Source organism: Monodon monoceros, unplaced genomic scaffold (assembly GCF_005190385.1).
Source record: "Monodon monoceros isolate NGI ecotype Baffin Bay Population unplaced genomic scaffold, NGI_Narwhal_1 Super_Scaffold_13, whole genome shotgun sequence".
Taxonomy (NCBI): Eukaryota; Metazoa; Chordata; class Mammalia; order Artiodactyla; family Monodontidae; genus Monodon; species Monodon monoceros.
Window position 1 is genome coordinate 17,243,967 of NW_021703769.1, and position 22,084 is coordinate 17,266,050.

General features: G+C 41.7%; 1 protein-coding gene across 2 annotated transcripts in view; it reads left to right on the top strand.

Moving 5' to 3' along the window:
• PTPRT (protein tyrosine phosphatase receptor type T) overlaps positions 1 to 22,084 on the top strand; it is a 1,065,023-nt gene that overhangs the window by 647,341 nt on the left and 395,598 nt on the right. The gene's annotated exons all lie outside the window — the stretch shown is intronic.

Here is a 22,084-nt window from a genome sequence, read left to right on the forward strand (position 1 = left end):
GATAAAATAGGGAGGGAGAAAGGGAGGAATCACCCTCAGTGGAAACTTAAAAGTGATTTTCTTGCTGGGTGGAGTTAGTATTTGAATTCCATGAGACAGTATAGTGTAATGACTCCCTGCCCAGCTCCCAGAATGTAGGACATGTTGAATGGATGCTGTATGAATGCATAAAGTTCATAGATATTTCTGCATAATTTATCCCTGATGACTTTCAAAGCCTAGCAAAATATTTAAAGATTTTTTTAAAAGAGGCTAGACTAATAAAATGGAATTAAAAACTCAATAAGTTTAAAGCAAAACAAAAAAAGAAGAACAAAGCATAGAAAAAGCAAGAGAACATAAGATGGTAAGATATTGGGTTGGCCAAAAAGTTCGTTTGGGTTTTTCCATAACATCCTACAGAAAACCCAAACGAACTTTTTGGCCAATCAGATAATTCTTAATGGTATTCTCAGCACATGCAAATAAGCTAAATTCTCTGGTTTAAACATGAAATTGTTACATTTGATTAGAAAACAAAAGTTATACAATTTTAAAAGACACATCTAAAACATAAGGCTACAGAGAGATTGAAAGTCCAATGTGGGAAAAAATATATCAGGAAAACAGTAATAATAATAAAAAAAAAGCTGGTGAAACCATATTAATGTCAGATAAAATAGACAAAGTAATATGATAATTTTTGTTTTACTAAAAGTGGGTTTGATCTACTTCCCAGTTTCAAAAGATTTGTTTAATCTTTGAGTTCCAATGACTCTAAACTTCTGTGCACATAATAACATAAAAATATGTCAAGTCAAATTTGACAAAATTGCAAAGAGAAAATTTCAGATATGTCAGCTGGAGATTTTTGATAGTCCTTCATTCAGTCATTAAACACATGTTTGCTGAACATCGGTTTTATTTAAGGCTTTCTTCTAAGTGGTGAGGAGGTAACAAATACATCAAAATTTCTGCTCTTCATGAAGAGTAGATAATGAAAACCAATATATTTAATGTATCAGCTGTTGATAAGTGTAAGAAGGAAAAAATAGATGAGGGTAAGAGGACAGAAAGTGATGGAGCAAGGGGGTGGTTGTTTATATTGTGACGAAGGTATGACTCCTTCATGAGTGACCTGAATGAAGGGAGGGAGAAACACAAGTACATAAAGTGGATAAAATCATTCCAAGTAGTAGAATCAACAAGTATACTGGCCCAGAAGAGGCAGAGTTCTTGGCCTGTTCTAAGAACAGCAAGGAGGCTGTGAACAGAGCATGAGAAGAGTGCACAGAAATAATACCAGACACACATCTCTCTGTAATTGACAGGCCAAGCAGGCAAATTATTAATAGAAATAAGATATTTGCATGATTAATTAGATTAATAAGATGGAACCAGTTGAAAAAATACAAAATGCTTCATCCAAAGATTAGAGAGTGTACATTCTTTTCAAGAACACATAAAACTGTTTTGAAAACTGATAAACAATCAATAAAGCAAGTCTCAAAATCTCTGAGTCAGTATTACACAAATTAGGTCCTCTGACCACAGTGAAATTAAGTTAGAAATGAAAAGAAAAACTTAGCCTTATAAATACCCATACATTTGGAAATTTAAAAGCATTCCTACAAAATAGATAGGTCAATGACCATGTAATGAAAGAAATTGTGTAAACTACTTAGAAATGAATGATAGTGAAAATAATACAAATAAAACTTGTGGTATTTGGCTAAACCCTTTGTGTTGAGGGATGTTTTAGCTTTAGAGTTTACAGTAATAAAGAATATCCAAATATTTGATGATTTAAGCATTCATCTTAAGAAGATAAGAAAATAGCAACAAATTAAACCTAAGGGTAATAGAAGGAAAGAAATAATATCAATAAACACTAGAGCAGAAATTAATTAAATAAGAAAGAAAAGCTAAAACAGAGCATATCAACTAAGCCAAAACAACTACCTCTGTCCTTTTTCTCTCAAGAAAAAAAAGTTGGCATAAATAAATATTAGGAATAAAAGAGGATACCTAAAAATACAGCTGATGCTAAAGTAATAAATACACTTATAAGATTGGCAATAATCAAACAGCCTGAATTACCAAATGTTGGCCACTCTTTAGAACAAGAGCAACTTTTTTTAAAAACATTTTTCATGAGAATGCAATTTCCTACAACCACTTTGATAAACAAGTTGCCATTATCTATTAAATGGAAGATGTGCATACCATAATATCATACAGCCTAGACTAGAGAAAGTCTTGCACATGAACTCTCAAGAGATACATACACGAACATTCAGAGCAACTTTGTTTACCATAGCTAAAAATGTGCTACTAACATCAATGTCTATGTCAGGAGAATTGAGGAGTAAATTACAGTTTATTTACAGTCATATTGTCTCGTCTTATAGGACAGTAAAAATGAGTGAACCAGCACAAAAATGAACCACTCAATATGGATGACAGTCCACAAACATAATGTTTGAGTGAAAAATAAGGTAAAGAAGAATATATATGATATTCGTCTAATCCATATACACAGGGTATCTTTCCATTTCTTTGTATCATCTTCAGTTTCCTTCATTAATGTTTTTTCAGTTTTCAGAGTATAGTTCTTTCACTTCCTTGGTTAAGTTTATTCCTGGGTATTTTATTCTTTTTGATGTGATTTTAAACAGAATTGTTTTCTTGCTTTCTTTTTCTCATCGTCCACTATTTTGGTGGAAATGTCCCCAAATGCTTGCTTTTATGCATTTTTCTGCATGTATATGTCAATTAAAAGTTTAAATTAAAAAGATAAAAAAGTAAATAGATGAAAGCAAAATTAGGTTTCATTGAGAAAATGCAGGGGTTATCTAACACTAGAAAATATGTTAATGTAATTATCATATTAATCAATCCAAATAGAAGACTAATAGATGAATAGATGCATAAAATCATTTGCTAAGATTAAAAACCCATTGATAATAAGAAAAAAACTCATAAATCTAGGAAGAGAAAATAACTTTGTTAACCTGATAACGGGCATCTTCAAAAATCAGGCAATAAGCATCATAATAAATAAGGAAACTTTAGAACATTACATTTAAAACCAAAAAAAAAAACACCGAAAAACAAAACTGAGGAAGGAATGCACCAACACTATTTCTATTTAACATGATATTAGAAGCAGCCAATAGGGTTAGAGAATTTTTTAAAGTATAATTACTAGAAAATTGCTAGAAAGTATGCAAAAAATATATATATATAAAACACTTGTGTGTAACATGATTGTCTAGACAGAAAAATATTATAAATTAACAAATTTGTAATTATAGCAAACTTTAAGTAGTAAAATATTATATCGATGTTGTTAGATTTCAGATCGGTATAAAAGTTATTTACTAAAATGATAGAAGCTGCAGAAGGATACATATATAATAGCAATAATATAGTTTTCAAACCTTCATATTAATTCTTTGTAATTCTTAGATACATATATGTGGGAAAGAAACATGAATAACTGCATGGGAATGCTAAATCTTAATTTCAGTGTTTAAGGTGCTGGGTTTGGGGGTGTTCGGTTTATCTCGACTTGTACTCTTCCATATGTCTTAAATACCTCATACTAAAATTATTTTTAGAGCTAAGCTCCCTCTTCCTTAGGGGAGCACTGAGACCCTGGTGACAAAGCTGAAAAAGGCTCCACACACGTTTATCAGAAACCCACTTGGGATTGGTCCGCGTACCTTTAGACAGTGGCCAGAGAATCATTTTATTTTACCTTCTCCTTGTTAATTCTTTGGCCATAAAAGTGGGATGCCACATTTGTACATGCAAAATAAGGAGAGAAGGTGCAGCTCTTCTAGTTGCCTGCCCTTCCTGCTTCTTCCAGAAACTGAGTAGATGCCATGAGGTAGGGAATGTGAGTACAAATGCAGAAGGCACTGTGCTGTGACCTAGAGAACAGGGTCCAAAGGTCTGGGTTCCCAGGAAAAGTGCTGGACCTGCCACAGCACTAATCCAATGTCATAAAACAATTGGAACAAAGAAAACATGACATGGAGAATGTAACATTTTCCTGCATTATGTTTGCTGTTAAGTTGAGATAGATCCCATCTGTGCTTCTCTTTGTCCTCATCTATAAAAGGGAAAGTTATACCTGATGATCTTCAAGTCCCTTCCTACTCTGACAGTTTATGAGCCTAACACTCAAGGACCTTAGATTCCAGGGAGGGGAAGACAAGTTATGCACACAGTTTACAGTATTAGTATGACAAAGCCCAGTGTCCAGTGAGAAGTATAAATACTTTTGGGAGATCAGAAGAGGAAGACTCACCTGTACCTGAGGAAACAGGAAAGGCTTCTAGGAATAAATGATGCTAAATTAAACCTAATGTTTTTCTTTTGTTCCTAATCAGAGAAGGAATTTTTGCTCATTATAGGAAATTTGGAAATCACAGAAGATTGGGGACAGAGAAGAACATTTATTCCACGTGCCCATCCATTCATCCATTTAAATATTTGACTACCTGTTATGTGCCAAGTGTGAATCTAGGAACCAGGGAAAGAACAGAAGACCAGATATACAAAGTGCTTGCTCTTGTGCAGTTCATTGTTCAGGCTAGGGTAGGGGAAATCAGGCAAGTAAACGATTCTGTAAATAAATGAATGAGGTAATTTTTTGCAAGTGACAAATGCCAAGAAAAGAACAAAGATCGGTGTGATAGTGACACGGTGGTTGGGGAGGGTAGTATTTTTGATTGAGGTCATGAAAGACCTCTTTGATGACACATCACTCATGAACTCGCCACTCAGAGTTAACCATTCATATCTGCTGGGTTTCCTTCCTCTGTGTATTTTCTTTCCTAGGGACGTGCCTACCCACCACCCTCCCCCTCCCTCCCACCTTACGAAGAGGCTCTCTTTCATAGCCCCTTCATTACTCTTTAGAACTAGGGCCTCCCCATGCACTGCCATAACATCTGCAGTGAGAAAACTTGTTTCCCTAATTTTGAAAGAGATCAATAAAAACAAATTAAAATAGAGGATTAGAGGTGTCTTTTTGCCACATTGTTTTCCCAAGAACAAAAGATGGAGTGATCTTGTTTATAGTTTCCTTTGCTGTGCAAAAGCTTTTAAGTTTCATTAGGTCCCATTAGTTTATTTTTGTTTTTATTTCCATTTCTCTAGGAGGTGGGTCAAAAAGGATCTTGCTGTGATTTATGTCATAGAGTGTCCTGCCTATGTTTTCCTCTGAGAGTTTGATAGTGTCTGGCCTTACATTTAGGTGTTTAATCCATTCTGAGCTTGTTTTTGTGTATGCAACCTAAATGTCCATCGACAGATGAATGGATAAAGAAGATGTGGCACGTATGTACAATGGAATATTACTCAGCCATAAAAAGAAACGAAACTGAGATATTTGTAGTGAGGTGGATGGACCTAGAGTGTGTCATACAGAGTGAAGTTAAGTCAGAAAGACAAATATCGTATGCTAAAACATATATATAGAATCTAAGAAAAAAAATGTCATGAAGAACCTAGGGGTAAGACGGGAATAAAGACACAGACCTACTAGAGAATGGACTTGAGGACGTGGGGAGGGGGAAGGGTAAGCTGGGACAAAGTGAGAGAGTGGCATGGACATATATACACTACCAAACGTAAAATAGATAGCCTGTGGGAAGCAGCCGCATAGCACAGGGCGATCAGCTCGGAGCTTTGTGACCACCTAGAGGAGTGGGATAGGGAGGGTGAGAGGGAGGGAGACGCAAGAGGGAAGAGATATGGGAACATATGTATATGTATAACTGATTCACTTTGTTATAAGGCAGAAACTAACACACCACTGTAAAGCAATTATACTCCAGTAAAGATGTAAAAAAAAAAAAAAAGATGTAGTGACCTCATCGTTATTTCTCCAGAGGTCTCTAAGCATAACACAAAGCCATGTAGTGCAGCTTAACATGGTAATAACTCACTGTTCTCTCTCATTACTCCAGGGAACCGTGGGGAGGGCAAAACAGCGAGTAGATAAAAGGGTCGGGGTGAGTGAGAGCAGCCCACGTCTCCACATTTAAAAGATACTGTAAGTTGTGTCTGGCTTAGCAGTCCTTTTTAGGGTAGGACTTTTCCAGGAGAAAACAGGAAAGGATCAGCAGTGTTAAGGGGCGGAGGCGGGGCAGGTGTACATGCCTAGAAAATGGGGAGTTGAGTTGGAGGGGGTGATGAAGAGGAAGAAATGAGCAAATAGTGTGAAAGCACCTCGGACAAAGGCTAAGGGTTGCATGTAGGAGTGTGTCCGCTTATGGAAAATCAAAAAAGGATGCTGTGCTTCAGATGACAAGCAATTGGAAGAAGTGATTCCATCAAGTAAGAGGGGCAGAGGACTTCTTTCAGGAGACCCCAGAGTCATCCAGAGAACCATTGGAAGCACACTACTTCCTCCCTCTCAAGGTTCTTGTGGGGCTACATGAAATGTTGTTTGTAAAGCCTCCAGTTCAGTGTGGGAGACCTAATGTAAGCAGATAAGCTAGGAGGTCCCTGGAGAAAGAGAACGAGGAATGGCTTTCTTGACATAAGAGAAGCCATTTTGGCCTAAGCCATTTTGTGATCTAAGCCTGGTCTCAACGGTTGTCCTTCAACAGGTCTCAGGAATTAACAATCTTTGGCTTGGTTGTGTTTATTGACTCAACAGCCATCAAGAGGTGAACCCAGTTTTCAGGTAACACTAAGTCTAGTATTGTGATTAGGAGTATAGGTCCTGGAGTCATCACCACTGAGTTCGTATCCTAGCTGGGAACCCTATCTGAGCCCTCTGTAACATTAGGATTTCAAATCTAGCTTGTAGGGTGGCCATGAGGGATCATGCACATGCAGTTCTTAGCACAGAACCTAGAACTTACCTAGCAAGAGCTTGCCAAATATTAACTCGGACAGTGATAATGATGGAGAATTTCTTAGCCTAAAAACAAATCCTAAAGGTCCTCCGAGGATGGGGAGGCCCCCCTCCTTTTGCAAATGAACAAACTGAGTCTGAGTCATTAAAAGCATGGACTTACTGGGAAAATCTACATTGAAATGTCAGCTCTGCCATTTGCTGGGTGCATGATATAGTCACTTTGCTTCTAGACCCACAGTTTCCTCATCTGTAAAATGGAGACGTTGAGAATTATCACTGTGAGAAGTAAATGCGATATAAGCCAAGTGCTTAGTCAAGTGCCCAGGACACAGAATTTGAAACTGTACATGAAATAATGGATAAGCATTTACAAATTATGGTTGTTGATATGGCAATCATTCTTGGTGGAAGCAAGTTAATGACCAAACTAGGAGATCAATCTATTTAAATGGAATAATATCAAATAGGCAAAAATAGAGAGATGTTCGAGATCTGAAATACATAATTCATAAACCCAAGCTTATTAACATATTGACAAATTGATAGTAAATCATTTTAATATATAGAACTGTATACCTAAACCAAGAAAACACATTTTTTGAGCACACACAAAACAATCACAAAAAATAGAATATGTATTAGGCCATAAAAGAAGCCCCAATAAATTCTAACGAATCTGTATCACACAGCCCATGTTCCTCAACTATTTTACAATAAAATTAGAAATTAATAACTAAAGGACAGCTTTAAAAATCCCATGAATTTGACAACTAAATAACATATTACTAAATAACACTTGGGTTAAAATGGAAATCATAAAGAATCATGAAGTGAATAATAATGAAAGCAGAGCATTTCTATATTGTACAATAGAGCAGAGGTAAAACAGTACTTAAAGGAAAATCTGGAGCTTTAAATTCATTTACTAGAAAACAAAAGTTAAAAACAAATGAGCTGGATGTACAGATAGCAAAAAGCACATGAAAAGATGTTCAACATCATTAGCCATTAGGGAAATGCAAATTAAAACCAGGGGGCATCACTATACACCTATCTGAATAGCTAATAAAAACAATAGTGATGGCACCAAATACTGGTGAGGATGTGAAGAAATAGGATGGCTGATATACCACTTGAGGGAATGTAGTAAACTGGTTCAGTCGCTCTGGAAAACAGTTTGTCAGTTTATTTCAAAACTAAAAATGATTATACTGTACAATCCAGCAGTTATTTAGGCATTTATCCCAGAGAAATGAAAACTTTTGTTCACACAGAAACTTGTGTATGAATGTCCATAGCAGATTTGTTCATAGCAATCCCTGTGATATTGCAATTTAAAATAAGAAACATGTATTTGGTCCCCATTTCTGGCACAGAGCTCCTAAAACCTTTGGAATTTCCTAAGTGACAAGGGCACTAGAGGCGACTTTTGTTATGTGAATGAGGTGACTTTGTGCTGCACCCAAGGATGGCAGATGGTTGCCGGGGGATGGTTGCCAGGAGAACCAACCTTGTGATTAGAGGGTTGAAACTTTCCAGCCTTTGGGGAGGGGAGAGGTGCTGGAGATAGAGATCAATTGCCAATGGACAGTGACTTTATCAATCATGCCTATGGAATGAAGCCTCCATAAATGTGTTTGGCCAAGTGCCTGCAGCACAGAATTAAACCCATAAAAACCCCAAAGGGAGGGTTCAGAGAGCTTCCAGGTTGGTGAACACAGGGAGGTGCTGGAAGGGTGCTGAGAGGGCATGGAAGCTCCACACCCTTTCCCAGACCTTGTCTGGTGTATCAGTTCCATCCGGCTGCTTCTGAGTTGTATCCTTTTGTAATAATCCAGTAATCTATAAGTAAAATATTTCTCTGAGTTCTGTGAGCTGCCCTGGCAAATTAATCAAAGTGGCGGAGGGGGTCCTGGGAACCTCTGATTTATAGCCAGTTGGTCAGAAGTACAGGTGACAACCTGGCCTTACAACGGGCAGCTGACGTGTGTGTGTGGGGGGGTGAGGGGTATTCTTGTACGACTGAACCCTTAATCTGTGGAATCTGATGCTATCTCAGGGTAGATGGTGTCAGAATTGAGTTGAATTGTAGGGCGCCCAGCTGGTGTCTGGACACTTACTCGGTACTATGTGGGAAACCCCCACCTCCACACGCTGGAATTGGTACCAGAACCTTTTTAACCACAAACCGGAAACTACCCAGATGTCCTTCAGTGGGTGAAATCGGTTAAACAAACAATGGGACATCCATATGATGAAATACTACTCAGCCGTAAAAAGGGAGCCATCTATTAATAGAGGCCACAGATTGGATGATTGTCAAGGGAATTACGCTAAGTAAAAAAGAAAATCTCAAAATGTAACGTACTATGTGATTTCATTTATATACCATTCTTGGAATCATAAAATTATAGAGGTAGAGAACAAATTGGTGGTTGCTAAGGGTTTCAGATGGTGGGGAGGAGAGGGTAATGTGTCTGTAAAGGGTCAGCATGAGGGAGCCTTGTGAGGAGACAATTGAAATCAGGTGGTATCAGTATTTACATGGAGCTACACACATGATAAAATTGCATAAAATTAAACACGGTTTCTGGTAGTGGTGAGTTGGAAACAAACTGCACGTCCATCAGTGGGGAGTAGATGGATAAGCTGTGGAGGACGTACACCGTGAAACACTGTGGAATATGGAGAGTAATGGACTGAGGGCATATGGCAGCCTAGGCAGATGTCAAAATCAGAGTGCTGAACGATGAAAAGGGGAAGGGGCTATAACATATTCCGACATAAATAATGAATATGCATGCATACTAAACAATTACATGCATTTTGTAAGAACTCATTCAACCAAAGGAACATATGTGAAACATGTAATAATGTGCGTCTACGAAGGAAAGGCAATGAGAATGAAGAGTGTGTAAAAATACAGAAATACACAGAATAATATTTGAAGGTTGTATTAGTTTCCTATTGCTGCTGTGACAAATCAACACAGACTTACTGGCTTAAAACAACCCAAATTTATCATTCTGGAGGTCAGAAGTCTAAAATAGGTCTGCAGGGCTGTGTTGCTTCTGTAGGCTCTAAGGGAGAATCTGTTTATTTGCCTTTTCCAGTTTCTACAGGCTGCCTGTGTTCTTTGGCTTGTGGCTTCTTCCTTCATACTCAAGGCCAGCAGCATTCTCTCCTCTTTCTGACCTCTGCTTCTCTCTTATAAGGACCCTAGCGAGTACACTGAGCCCACTCAGATAATTCGGGATAATCTTCCTTAACTTAATTTCAAGATCCTTAATCACATCCACAATGTTTCTTTTGCCACCTAAGATAGCCTATTCACAAGTTCTGGGTATCAGGATGTGGACATCTTTGGGAGGTCATTATTTTGCCTATCACAGGAGTTTTGATTTGGAGCAAAAGATAGCAGGGGATTTGGAGGGATGTGGTCTGAGCCAGTATTTGGGAGGTGAGGACAGGAATGAATTACCTGACCAGTTTGGCTGGTGGATCAGAAGGTTCGTACTGAGATTGAGAAGGGACTTCAAAATGCCAGGTGTATCCTCCAGGTGTGTCTGTTAGACTTCCGCCCCTCTCTCCCTGGGACACATCACAGAATAGTCCACATGGAGGTAGAGCAGGTAACATGTGCCTTGTGTTTTCAGCAGAATATTCTGGCTCCCTAGAGACCAGACTCAAAGTCAGGCTTTCCTCCCCTCAGGGGACCAAGTCTGTGCTGTGTGAAGTGCTGGCTGGTCGTGTTAACCAAAACATGAACCCATATTGATCTGTGATAGTTGGGGTTATCATTCAGCAAATATTCACTTCCTCAATCCCCACTTCCCCACTGTGGGAGGCTCAGCCCCCTTGATGTTGGGCTTGCCTAGGCACTTGATTTGGCCAATATGGTGGACGTGTCCAATACTGAACGTGACATGAAGGAGGTCTTACGAACTCTTGCATGGGTTGGCTTGGCTCTGGTGCATCTGTTGTAGAAAGAACATGCCCTGAGTAACTGCTGCCCTTTCAGCCTGGGCCCTGGAATAAACACACATGGAGCAGGCCTGAGCCCAGCCTAGATCAGACAAGAGCTCAAGGACAAATGTCTGTTGTTATAAACCAGTGACTTTGGGGGCTGTTTGTTACACAGCAACATCCCACTAGTATATGAGCACATATAATTTCATTTTAATCTCACAAGAATCCTAGGAGATACGGATCATTAGCTTCACTTTAGATATTGTAAAACGGGTTCAGAAAGGGTAAAAAGATTCATCCAAGGTCACACAGTGCGTAAATAAGTTTTAATGGGCAGGAGAGAGAAAGTGTGTAAATGTCAGGCACCTGAGCAGGAGTGTTTACAGGTGGAGGGGAGATGAAGTGTGGGAAAGGCATTTGACTGGTCACACCTAAGAAAAAGCTTACATTGTGCAGAGGCAGCTTTAGAAGGGTAAATTGACATTGAAAATCCGGAGGGAAGGATGGTGACCTCTCCAGGATTCTGAGGTGAAGGATTATCATTTGGCGGCTTATGTAAGAGCCTGTGCTAGGATTGTGTCTCACATGGTCATGGCCAGGAGCCACCTTCTATTAGAAGGATCATCCAGGAAACACCATGTATACATTTTAGCCCCTCACCTTTGCTGAGAGGTGCTCACCGAGGCCAGAGGGTGTTTCACAAGTGAGTGAGGCAGATAATCGGGGGTAGATGGGTCTTCCAGCTTCTGTTCTCCTGCCCCTGCTCTTCTGCTGGGGTTCTCTTCTTGGTGTTTTGCCACAAGGTGACTGGGATAGACAACTTTTGCTTCATCACGTGCCCTTTCTCCTTATGTAGGTGAGTCTCAAATGAGACTCGGCAGAGAATAAGCCACCTTTCACTGACAGTGGTTTTTGTTTGAAATTCTTCCTTCAATGTAATGATACTCTTGTACATTTCCAAAAAAAAAAAAAAGTGTCGGACATCATAAGAAAGCTTGGTATGCACTTCTGGGGCTGCTGACACGGCAGGCCTCTCCAAGGTCCAGCAGTCCTGAGCAGAGTCTACAGATAAATGTGATTCCTTGGGAGATCAAGAATGTCCTGGGGTGGGGGCTTCTCTGTTGTGAGCAGCCTCCACTTTGAAAGACCTCAGATCCGAATATAAAAAGCTGAGCTCTCCAGCTGAAAGGGAAGGTAGTAGTTCTGGGAGAGGGGCCATCAGAGTCCAATCAGGAGATATTACTTTTGTTTGTTTGTTTGACATATTCTGGAAATAATTTGATTTACATTACAAATGGCTTCTCACCAGCATCACAGCAATGGTGGATTAGCTACACTACGGACTGTTTCCTAATTCCAGGGCCCATGTTGTTCACAGCCAGACTGTGTGTCCCAAGGAGAAGCAGTGTTCGGAATGCTAATACCTTACCTGGGCTCAGCGCTGGGTAGCTTTGAACCATCAAAGATGTTTCAGGTTTTATTCTTCCTCCAGCTTTTTTTCCCTTTTCCTTTTTTCTTTTTCTTTTTTTTTAACAGACAGGGGGACTTGCCATGAATTAAGTGTAAATTGAAGTGAAGCCCAGAAGATGCTGTGGGCTCACCTTCTCCCCCCGCCCCACCCTGAAACTCTTTCTCTGGAAACCGAAACCATGTAATTTAGAAATTGCTTCTCTCTTTCCAACCCATTTTCCTCGGCCACAAAAGTAATTTTTAAACATTCTACAGTTTTTATTTCCAGGCTGCAATCTTGTGCTGGTGTCCATTTATTTCTTCCGGGCATTTGAACACATGAGCCGTTGATGTGACGGGAGGTGTGGTTGGCCACCCTGCTCCTTGCTCAGCAACCCGCCAGGTGGATGCATCTGGATGGGGCAGAGAGGGAAGAGCCACGTCTGCGCCAGAGCTGGGAAGCAGAGTGCGGCCAGCTAGAACATCGGATTTGTAGGCAGGGGGTACCAAGGCAGAATGGAGCATGGGGAGAGGAAGGTGGGAGACGCTAAATGATCAAGTTCAGGCGTTGGGGTCCTGCATCTAGATCAGTCAAGGTAGAGTTCGGAGATTCATCACACCATTTACTTTAACAGAGAGGATTGCCTGTTATGAGTTGTCAACTATCGTGGTTCTCCAACTGTGCTGAGGTAGCCCAGGCCACTGCAATGAACTCACCGAGGCACCGTGTGAGGGCATTTAGAATTTTAATTTGAAATGATCACAAAAAACAGTGTCATCTGTCAGATATTGTACAAACTACTAAGTTGAGGTGATCCACAGTTTCAGCATTAGATTGGGCTACATTCCTTTCGGTGACATCATATCTTTGCCAAGCTAGGCTTCCTGTTGTTACTGAGGTGAAAAGCAAATATTGCAGAAAAATCAACATGGCGCAGGCAGCAAGAGCGGCGGTTTCTAATCCGAATCCACAGTTTGAGAAGTTGTGTAGGGCTTGACAGGTGCACGTATGCCATTAGTAAGCAACCGTGGTGATTTAAGAATGGAATTAACATTTTTTCTTTTGATTTGTGTGTATTGTTTTCTCAAACCACTGTTAAGTGGTTAGGCTATAAATACTTATTAAGTTGTTTGGACTAACGAATAAGTGAAACTATTAGGTATTTCTTTGGTTAGGAGCTCTGCGAAAAAATTACCAAAACACCAAGGTCACCATGAAAGTTTGGAAACCTCTGGTTAACTATATATAAAGAATTGGCTGGGAAACTGCAAAGGTAAAAAGAGAACATGAAAGTATTATACCAATATAGCAACTGTGGGAACAGGTACTGCTAGGCTTGGGGAGAGCAAGGGAACAGGCTGGAATTAGAAGCATTTTAAAAATTGGAAGAGGGAGCTCTTTTTGGATGGTGCTGGTGTCTCTGAGGTTCTGCAGTGAAGCTTGCTCTTTGAGTGCTGGAGAAACTGCAAACTAGATCCAACTGCTGTGACAGAATGAACTTCCCTGGGGGGTGAAGAAGTGATATTGGAGTGATGCCCACAGGAACAGGAAGCGCTCTCTTCTTCCTCCTAGAGCCCTGCAGGCTCCCTCTATCGCCCCCCTACCGGCAGAGACTAGCATAGAGCCAGGTGATGGAGCAGACATGTGATTTATGGAATACCAGCCCCAGCATCATGAAACGGGCCGTAGAAGGGGTGTTGGAGCCGAGAGACAATGGCTTAATAACTATCCCAAGGTCCTTGGATTGTAGCTGTCATGCTCACCCTTGGCCTGAGGTCCGTGGTCCCCAGCGCATAGGTTGCCTCTTGAACCTGGGCCGTATCTGACTCGTGGCTCCCCATCCATACCCCGGGCTGCTGAACGGTGGCACCCACAGGACAGGGCTGGTGCACCAGCCCTGGTTTTACCCTGTGTTACGTTCCAGCCAAGTTCACTCATCCGTTCAGTGTGGGGATGTGGAGAGGGACACCTAACCCAACGATGGGAAAGATAAGCATTTGAGAGAAGGCTTTCCCAGAACAAATGAGGTTCAAACAATGAATGGAAGCTGGGAGAAAGGAGGGACTAGAGAGAGGAGGGAAGGGTGATAACATTCAGTCAACATGTCAGCTCTGCAGAAGTATCTTCCTGACCGTCATACCTACAGGCCCTAATGGCCATTTTTATCCAGCTAACGCCCATCGCTTTCCTTCAGAACCCTTACGGCAACATGCAGTTTTGTCAGCTCACATGTTGGATTGTCATTATGATTGTTTCACTGTGTCCCCCACCAGATTTTAAGCTCCAGGGTGGCAGGGACCATGTCTGTTCTTGTTAACACTTTGTCCCCAACACTTAGCCTACCATTCCATAGATGCTCAATAAATATTTCAAGCTAAGCTGTGTCCAGGGAAAGAGTAAGGATTTTAGTGTAAAGAGAGAGGAAAAATCAAGAAAGATCAAGGAGCTGGTAGCAGGACCTGAAATCAAAGAAGTGATATTTTAGACCCAACTTTCCCTGAACCCCCTAATCTCCCTTCCCTGCTTGATTTTTCTCTAGAGCATTTACTGCCATCTGACATTCTAATTTTTTGATTATCTCATATATTATTTAATTTCCCATGTCCCACGAGAATGTAAGCCCCTTAAGGGCAGAGAGGATTTTTGTTTGGTTCACTCCTACATCTAGTGTAGTGCCTGGTACGTGGTAGGAACTGAAAAATATTCATTAAGAGAATGAATCTGTCCAGCGCTTGACTTTTGACAAAGGATACTTGCATCACTCTCTTACAACTACTTTAGTTGCTCTTCTCACTTACTTCTTAGGAATAGTGGGAGGGACCATTACTATAGTGTATAACACTCAGACTGGCTTGACACGTCACTGCATGGAGTGTGCATTTGCAGTGGGAGGGAGGGGATTCCTGCTCATATGCCATGTCCATTCGTGCAGCAGAATCTTGACGGCCATTTGCTCCTTTTCTCTTGTATCTTGGACTTTAAATGTGCTGACCCCTTTGCCTGGGGCTTAACCTTCCCACTCCCTACTCTCCATTCTCCGGCCCCCCAAAAACTTGTACCTTTACCTCGTTAAATCCCATCCAGCCTTTGCCCAAGGCCCCCTCCTTCAGGACAGCCTTCTTGGCCTCTAGACTCCACATTACACTATTGGTGATTTACTCTCAAATATTTACCAGTGGAATGTTATGGATGAGTTCCGGGTTAAGCTGTAACCCAGTGCTGCCAGCCTTCCCATCAAGACCGTACTGGTTAGGGGAAGTCCCCTGGTATTCCAGTTGAGAAGCCCCTTCTCCAGAGACAACGCTACGTAGCCCAGGTGTTTCTGATACCATGTCTTGATCCACAGCCTTCCTTTTGCTAGTCAGTACGCTCAGTGCCGGAAATTGATTGTGGTGGTTGAAATCGGGGGCCTGTCAACTAGCATAAGTATTGCAGATGGACTCTAATTGGTAAAATTGAAAGTATTCAAAATATGTGGGTTGGCCAAAATATTGTGAAAGCACTTTCCAAATGTACATAACGTAGGAGAACCCAGTAAGGCCTCTAGCTCTTAGCCTTAGGGATGGTATCCAAGCCTTGCTTCCTAAACAGTCCTGTGTCACCTGTTGGTTGAGAAGGATTCCTGGTTACCTGATATGTCTGTAATGGTACTTGATTTGTCCCTAGACCAGGATAGGCAAGGTACAGCCCACAGCCTAGGCTATCTTTTTTTTTTTTTTTTCATGGAAAGGCATTTTATTTTAAATATAGCACTGTGTACATGTCAATCCCAAACTCCCAGTTTATCCCTATTTTTGTAAATAAGCTTTCATAGAATCACAGCCATGCCCATTTGTCTACACATTTTCTGTGTCTGCCTTTGCATTACAACCGCAGAGACAAATAGCTGAAACAGAGACTGTCTGACCCACAAAGCTTAAAATATTTACTATCTAGACTTTTAACAACAACAACAAAAAGTTTGTCAACTCCTACCTGAGAATACTGTCATAACTGCCTTAAATGAGCCTACATGCAAGATAGGAGCCAGGTCACCTAAAAAGACTAAGACAGGTGCTGAGCTTCATTGAGCTTTATGGAATGGATTGTATGACCTATTTTGTGCCTGCTTGCTAATAAACATTGTGTAATAAATGCTCATCTATGTAGTAGAATTGAGAGTTGCTTTTATTATAACCTAATAATGCAGTTATGGAGGAATCATTAACCCTCACTCACCTCAGATTTCTTTGGTGGCTTCTGGTTTCTATGAAAAAGAATGTAAGGTTGTGCACGAGTCATGATTAAATTGGCTCAGATGAGTTTCCAGCGTAAGGCTGTGTCTTTCTGACATGTGCTGCCTGGGAGCCCAGCACTTTCCCTGCAAAAGCTCCTTCAGGCTTCATCATTCCATCCTTCACAATTGTCGTGTCTGCATCCCCCTCTAGAGCATGAATCTCGTGAAGGCTAGAACATGTCTGTCTCATTCCCCTGCATCCCTAATGCCTGTCCCATCTCAGAGGTCCAAGACATGTTTGTAGAAAGGAAAGAATAGATAGAGCTATATCTGAACATGCATTAATGGGACCTTGCTGACTCCAAACTACAGTTGGTTAAAAAGCATGAACCCAGCAGTCAGCTGGACGGAGAACCAGGCCAGGGGTCCACGGTCACCTGCAGGACTTCTATTTTATCTCAGTGGCTCCCCTGCCTTGCCTCCCTTCTGGAGGTGGGAGCTGTATTTAAGGGAATACAGCTGGGTCAAGTACCATCTGGGAGCTTGGTGGACACTATCTCCTTAATTCACCTCGTAGCCCTAAAAGGCAGAAGTACCATCCCCGTGTTACACGTGAGAAAAATGAGGCAAAGACGCAGATGGGACAAGTGACTTGCTTTAGGTCCAGGTGATGACAGATCCAGCACTCTTTTTTACCATGTCATGATGCCTCCCTGCTCAAGAGTATTTTTTCAGTATTGGGTAAGCCAACGAACATGTGAATGACACACCTGCTCTATGACATCGCTGCAAGAGGGTGACAACAGAGTCACCTGATTCTAGTGATCAGGGTAGGTAGGACCCAGTGACCTTGGATGGTGAGGGTACCAGTATCCCTAAGTGAACCCTCTGGATTCCTGTCCTTGCCTACCTTCATAAGGATGTCTGTGATAATATTCAACAAATTCCTGTCCACCAAACATCTGTAATAAATTAGAGGAGATGGAAGAAAGGAAGCAGGAGAGTAGCTTTGGATGATGTTGAAAGAAGATGGATTTTATTTTTGTTCCCTTTACCTTTTTTCCCTTCATGTAGCATTTCCACGCAGAAATTGCAAATTAATGGTCACATCGAACTGTCAATGTATTACTGCTCCTTCAGTATCAAATTATGTCGGCAATAATGTTTCCAGCTGCCTAGGACTCCATTGCAGTTTAATTTGAAAGGAACTCAAATCGTATCTCCAAATGGATAAAAAATTAATTTTACATACAAGCTATCCACCTCCACATTTTCAGCCCCACGCCCCAAATTATCTCAATTTAGGTTCAACTTTGAATAGTACGTATGTTACAGCCGACTCCACGTGCAAAGATGAATACATAGAAAATTCACGAATTGGAAATCTGCTTTGCTGCTCCTTTTTTTAAATAAGGTGTTCTGCCTTGATTAAGGTCATTAGGAGATTCTACAGCTATTGCCTTTGACAGCAGGAATGGAGGCTGGGTCCATATAAAACAAGAGGCTGGAATTCTAACTTAACCACATAATTACCTTAACAGCTGGCGTATAGAGAGAGCCCTGATTTCACCCCTTCACTTACTGCATTTCCCCTGCAGGATGTTAAGGCCTTGATTCTGGTTTGGTCTGCAGTTATCCCCTGCTTTCTGTATTTTACTCATTCTTCATTTATTAATCAGCTATATGTCCAGTTTTAAAAAAGAAGAGATCTAGGTGCTCACAGGTTAGCAGGGGAGGTGAGCGTGAACCGAGCATCCAGACGTTAATCTGCAATTTGATAAGGACTATGGGAGGGTATTAAAGAAGACAGATGGTTCATTCTGCCTGGGCAAGAAAGGCTTTTGGAGAAAGTTACAAAGAAAGGGTGGCATTGGAGCCCGGCCTTGAATATATTGAATAGGGATTTGCCAGTGGCAGCCCAAGCAGAGGGAAGATGGAGGTGTAAAAGGATTCAGGATGCAACACTCACTCTGCTTTAGGAATGTAGGGCTCAAAGAGTGAGCAGTGGAAAACGAGGGAGGGAATTTGGAGGTGGAAAGGTACATGTTGCAGGTTGGGCTCTGGTATTAGGTTGAAAATGGTACTTCAGTAAGATCTAACATGGAAAGGAGAGGAGTGGTCAGTGATCAGAAGTGAGGAGGCCCACCCTACCTTTCCAGAGGCAGCTGCAGAACAAAGAAGCTTCTGAAAATATGAGTTAGTCAGTCACACACACACATATACACTTGTCCCTCACATATGTAAGAACACAAATGGGTCTGGGACAAGATACACACACAGACCTGCAGCCTCTTCCCTTCTCCTTTCACCTGACTCCATCCCTCCCCACAAAGGTCTCCTCCTCCAAACAGCCACACTCTGGTCACCCATTGGGCCTAGGGGTACATACATGGAATATGGTGTGACCTTGGATGGCCAAACCAAGGGAAGAGGTTCACACAGCCCCAGAAATGAGTTTGAAGCCACTGGGACAGGGAATTCTAGGCTGTCAGGTGTCTGGAGCCTGATCCAGAATGGGGAGCCCAAGGACCAGGTGGAGACGTTGGCCCATTGACTCCTGCTTCAGGAGGGGGGCAGAGTCTGCAGATGGCCGGAGTGTGCTCCTCAATTCACAGGACTCGGGACAGGGCCCTCATTGCCAAGTCTAAGGGCATAGAGACAGTGAACCCGGAGGCCAAGCCACTTTACTTTTCCATCAGAGGAAGACTTTCCAGCTTCCCAGGTAAGCCACACTCTCTTCCCACTGTATGCCATCTCAGTGGCCTGTAGGCTGTTACTCAAGAAGGTCATATGCACGGAGTCTTATCTGGAGGCAGAAACCATAGGCTCTAGGCTTGGGCATATTTACACGAGGGATGTAAGTTCAACAAACCAGTCTCCACTGCACACACAAGGCTTTCTCAGCAATTTCTGACTTGTTCGTACCAACCGGAATGTAAACCTGAGACCCTACCTGCTGTAGGCAATTACCGGAGCAGAAGCTGGGTTTGGCATCTGATGTTTGGGGGCGTTACAGTGAAAGCATGAATGCCTCCATCATACATTTTGAAAACTAGTTTCCATCATGTAGTATCTTAAGACGTTCTCTTGCTTGAATTGAAAAATAGTTAAGTTCACCTTAAAGACTCGGTGACGTGCTAGAGGGGACAGAACAGGGGACTGTGGAGTCAAGGGGGTCCAAGCTCAGTTCTCAAAAACAGGTCACCATCTGTTCATCTCAGTTTAAGCAACATGAACTGGCCCATCAGCGGACTCAGTACCATGTGCTGGGGTTGCTTTACAAACAGCACGTGGTCCCTTGCAGCCTGGGAGGAATGGCGTATAAAGGAACAAGCGGTTCCCAGGAAGCGTGACGGATGCTCAGTGGGCTGGATAGCTGTGCAAAGTGCTGTGGGAGTCCAGAGCTGGGGACTTAGCTGTGTGGCCCTGGGCAAGTCATGTCCCTTCGTTGGCCTCAGTTCCCTACGTCAGACAGTTGTTTTCAGCACGCAACTGCCCAGCCCATAGTTATTGCTTAATAAAGAGCCACTGTCTTGCCCTTTCTTGAATGCTAGTTCTCGAACTTACAGAACACTTTCACCCACGTGTATCTAATCCACAGGGCCACCAGAGGTCTTGTCTTTTGCACTTGAACTGAGATGTCCTTGAACCTCTTAATTCCATAGCCTGAGAAAGCCCAAATCATCTCTCAAGGTGTCAGTAACACACATGGACATATTTTCCAAGTCCCCTTTGCCTCTGGTCCCTTTGTACCCATGCAACATCTTATTTGGCCCAAGTGAGGCATGCAGATCTCAGAAGCCCCAGGAAATCAAATCACAGCCAATCATCTTGTGGTATTTTGAGGACCCTGTTGAAGACTAGGAGTCACATGAGAACAATCCCATTGAGCTCCACCCCAAAATACACCATCTTGTTCACCCGCATCCTCTCCTATTCAATCCCAGCAGCCAGTGAGTTCATTTTTCTCTTCCTCTAAAGGCTAAGCACAGCCGATCCCAAGGCCCCTGGGACTGCAGCGTCTACTCCAAACAAGCTTCTTAAAGCATTTCTCCAAGAAGGGCCATTGTCTCTAAGAGGAACGCCCACTGTTAGGTAGAGACAATTTTCTCTCTCTCTTTACAGTTCATTTTATGCACATTAACGGCCCTCTGAGATTAGCGCAATAATTTCCACTTTATAGATGAAGAAATGAAGGCTCAGAGATGCAGTGCCTTTGCCCAAGGTCACACAGCTAGTGAGGTAGCATGGTGGGCGGGGTGGGGGGCGGGAAGTACACGGATTGAATCTCTAGCCTGTGCTTCACTACTCCCAGCGAAGAGAGTCTGACAGAAGAACTTATGGGGAATGCCAATCATAAAAGAAGTTACGCTTCTATCGTAACAAGTGCCTAAACCGTATAGAATGAGCTTTACATATGGGGATTAAAAAAAGAAAAGTTTTGTTTTTTATTATCTGTTGTGCACAAACACATCTATTTAATTTTTGTGTAAAGTGTAAATGGAATATTCATAATAAAATGAACATAGCCAATGTTATATATGGGGGTCTGGGACCAAGATCAGTAGGGAGGGCTGGAATGGGAGACAGCGCTAAGGTGAGAAGGCATGATCAGATCTGTTGTTATTTTTTTAAATTAAAGTATAGCTGATTTATAATGTTGTATTCGTTTCCGGTGTACAACAAAGTGATTCAGTTATATATATATATTCCTTTTCATATTCTTTTCCATTAAGGTTTATTATAAGATATTGAATATAGTTCCCTGTGCTACACAGTAGGACCTTGTGGTCTCTATGTATAATACTGTGCATCTGCTAATCCCAAACTCTCACTCCTTCCCTCCCCGGAACCCCCTCCTCCTTGGCAACCACAAGTCTGTTCTCTATGTCTGTGAGTCTGTTTCGTAGGTAAGTTTATTTGTGTCATATTTTAGATTCCACATATAAGGGATATCATATGGTATTTGTCTTTCTCTTTCTGACTTCCTTCACTCAGTATGATAATCTCTAGGTCCGTCCATGTAGCTGCAAATGGCATTATTGCTTTCTTTTTTATGGCTGAGGAATATTTCATTGTATATGTGTGCTACATCTTCTTTATCCATCCCTCTGTCAATGGACATTTAGGTTGTTTCCATGTCTTGGCTATTGTGAATAGTGCTGCTGTGAACGTAGGGGTGCATGTATCTTTTTGAATTACAGTTTGTCTGAATATATGCCCGGGAGTGGGATTGCTGGATCAGATCTGTTTTTAGAATGATGCCCCTGGAGGGGCCTGTTTGGAAAAAAGTGGAGAGGAAAGAAGGAAGGGTTGAGGACTGTTGTGGGAGGCTAGGAAAGGATGAGTTGTGTTGTCAGTGAAAGGAAGGGAAATTCCAAGGCACTGTCAATGGGTCACAGTGACCTGTTGAGGATGCTGTGTGTTGAGGATGCAATTTGATTTCTAGACTGTGCACCTCAGTGTGAACTAAAGTGGTGAACTAAAGAAATGGGGCTGGTTTCTCAAGGAGGGGGATGTGGCCATGTGAAATGTAAAGAGGTAGATCGGAACGCCAGCATCCTTCTCAATTAGTATTTCCCCAAAG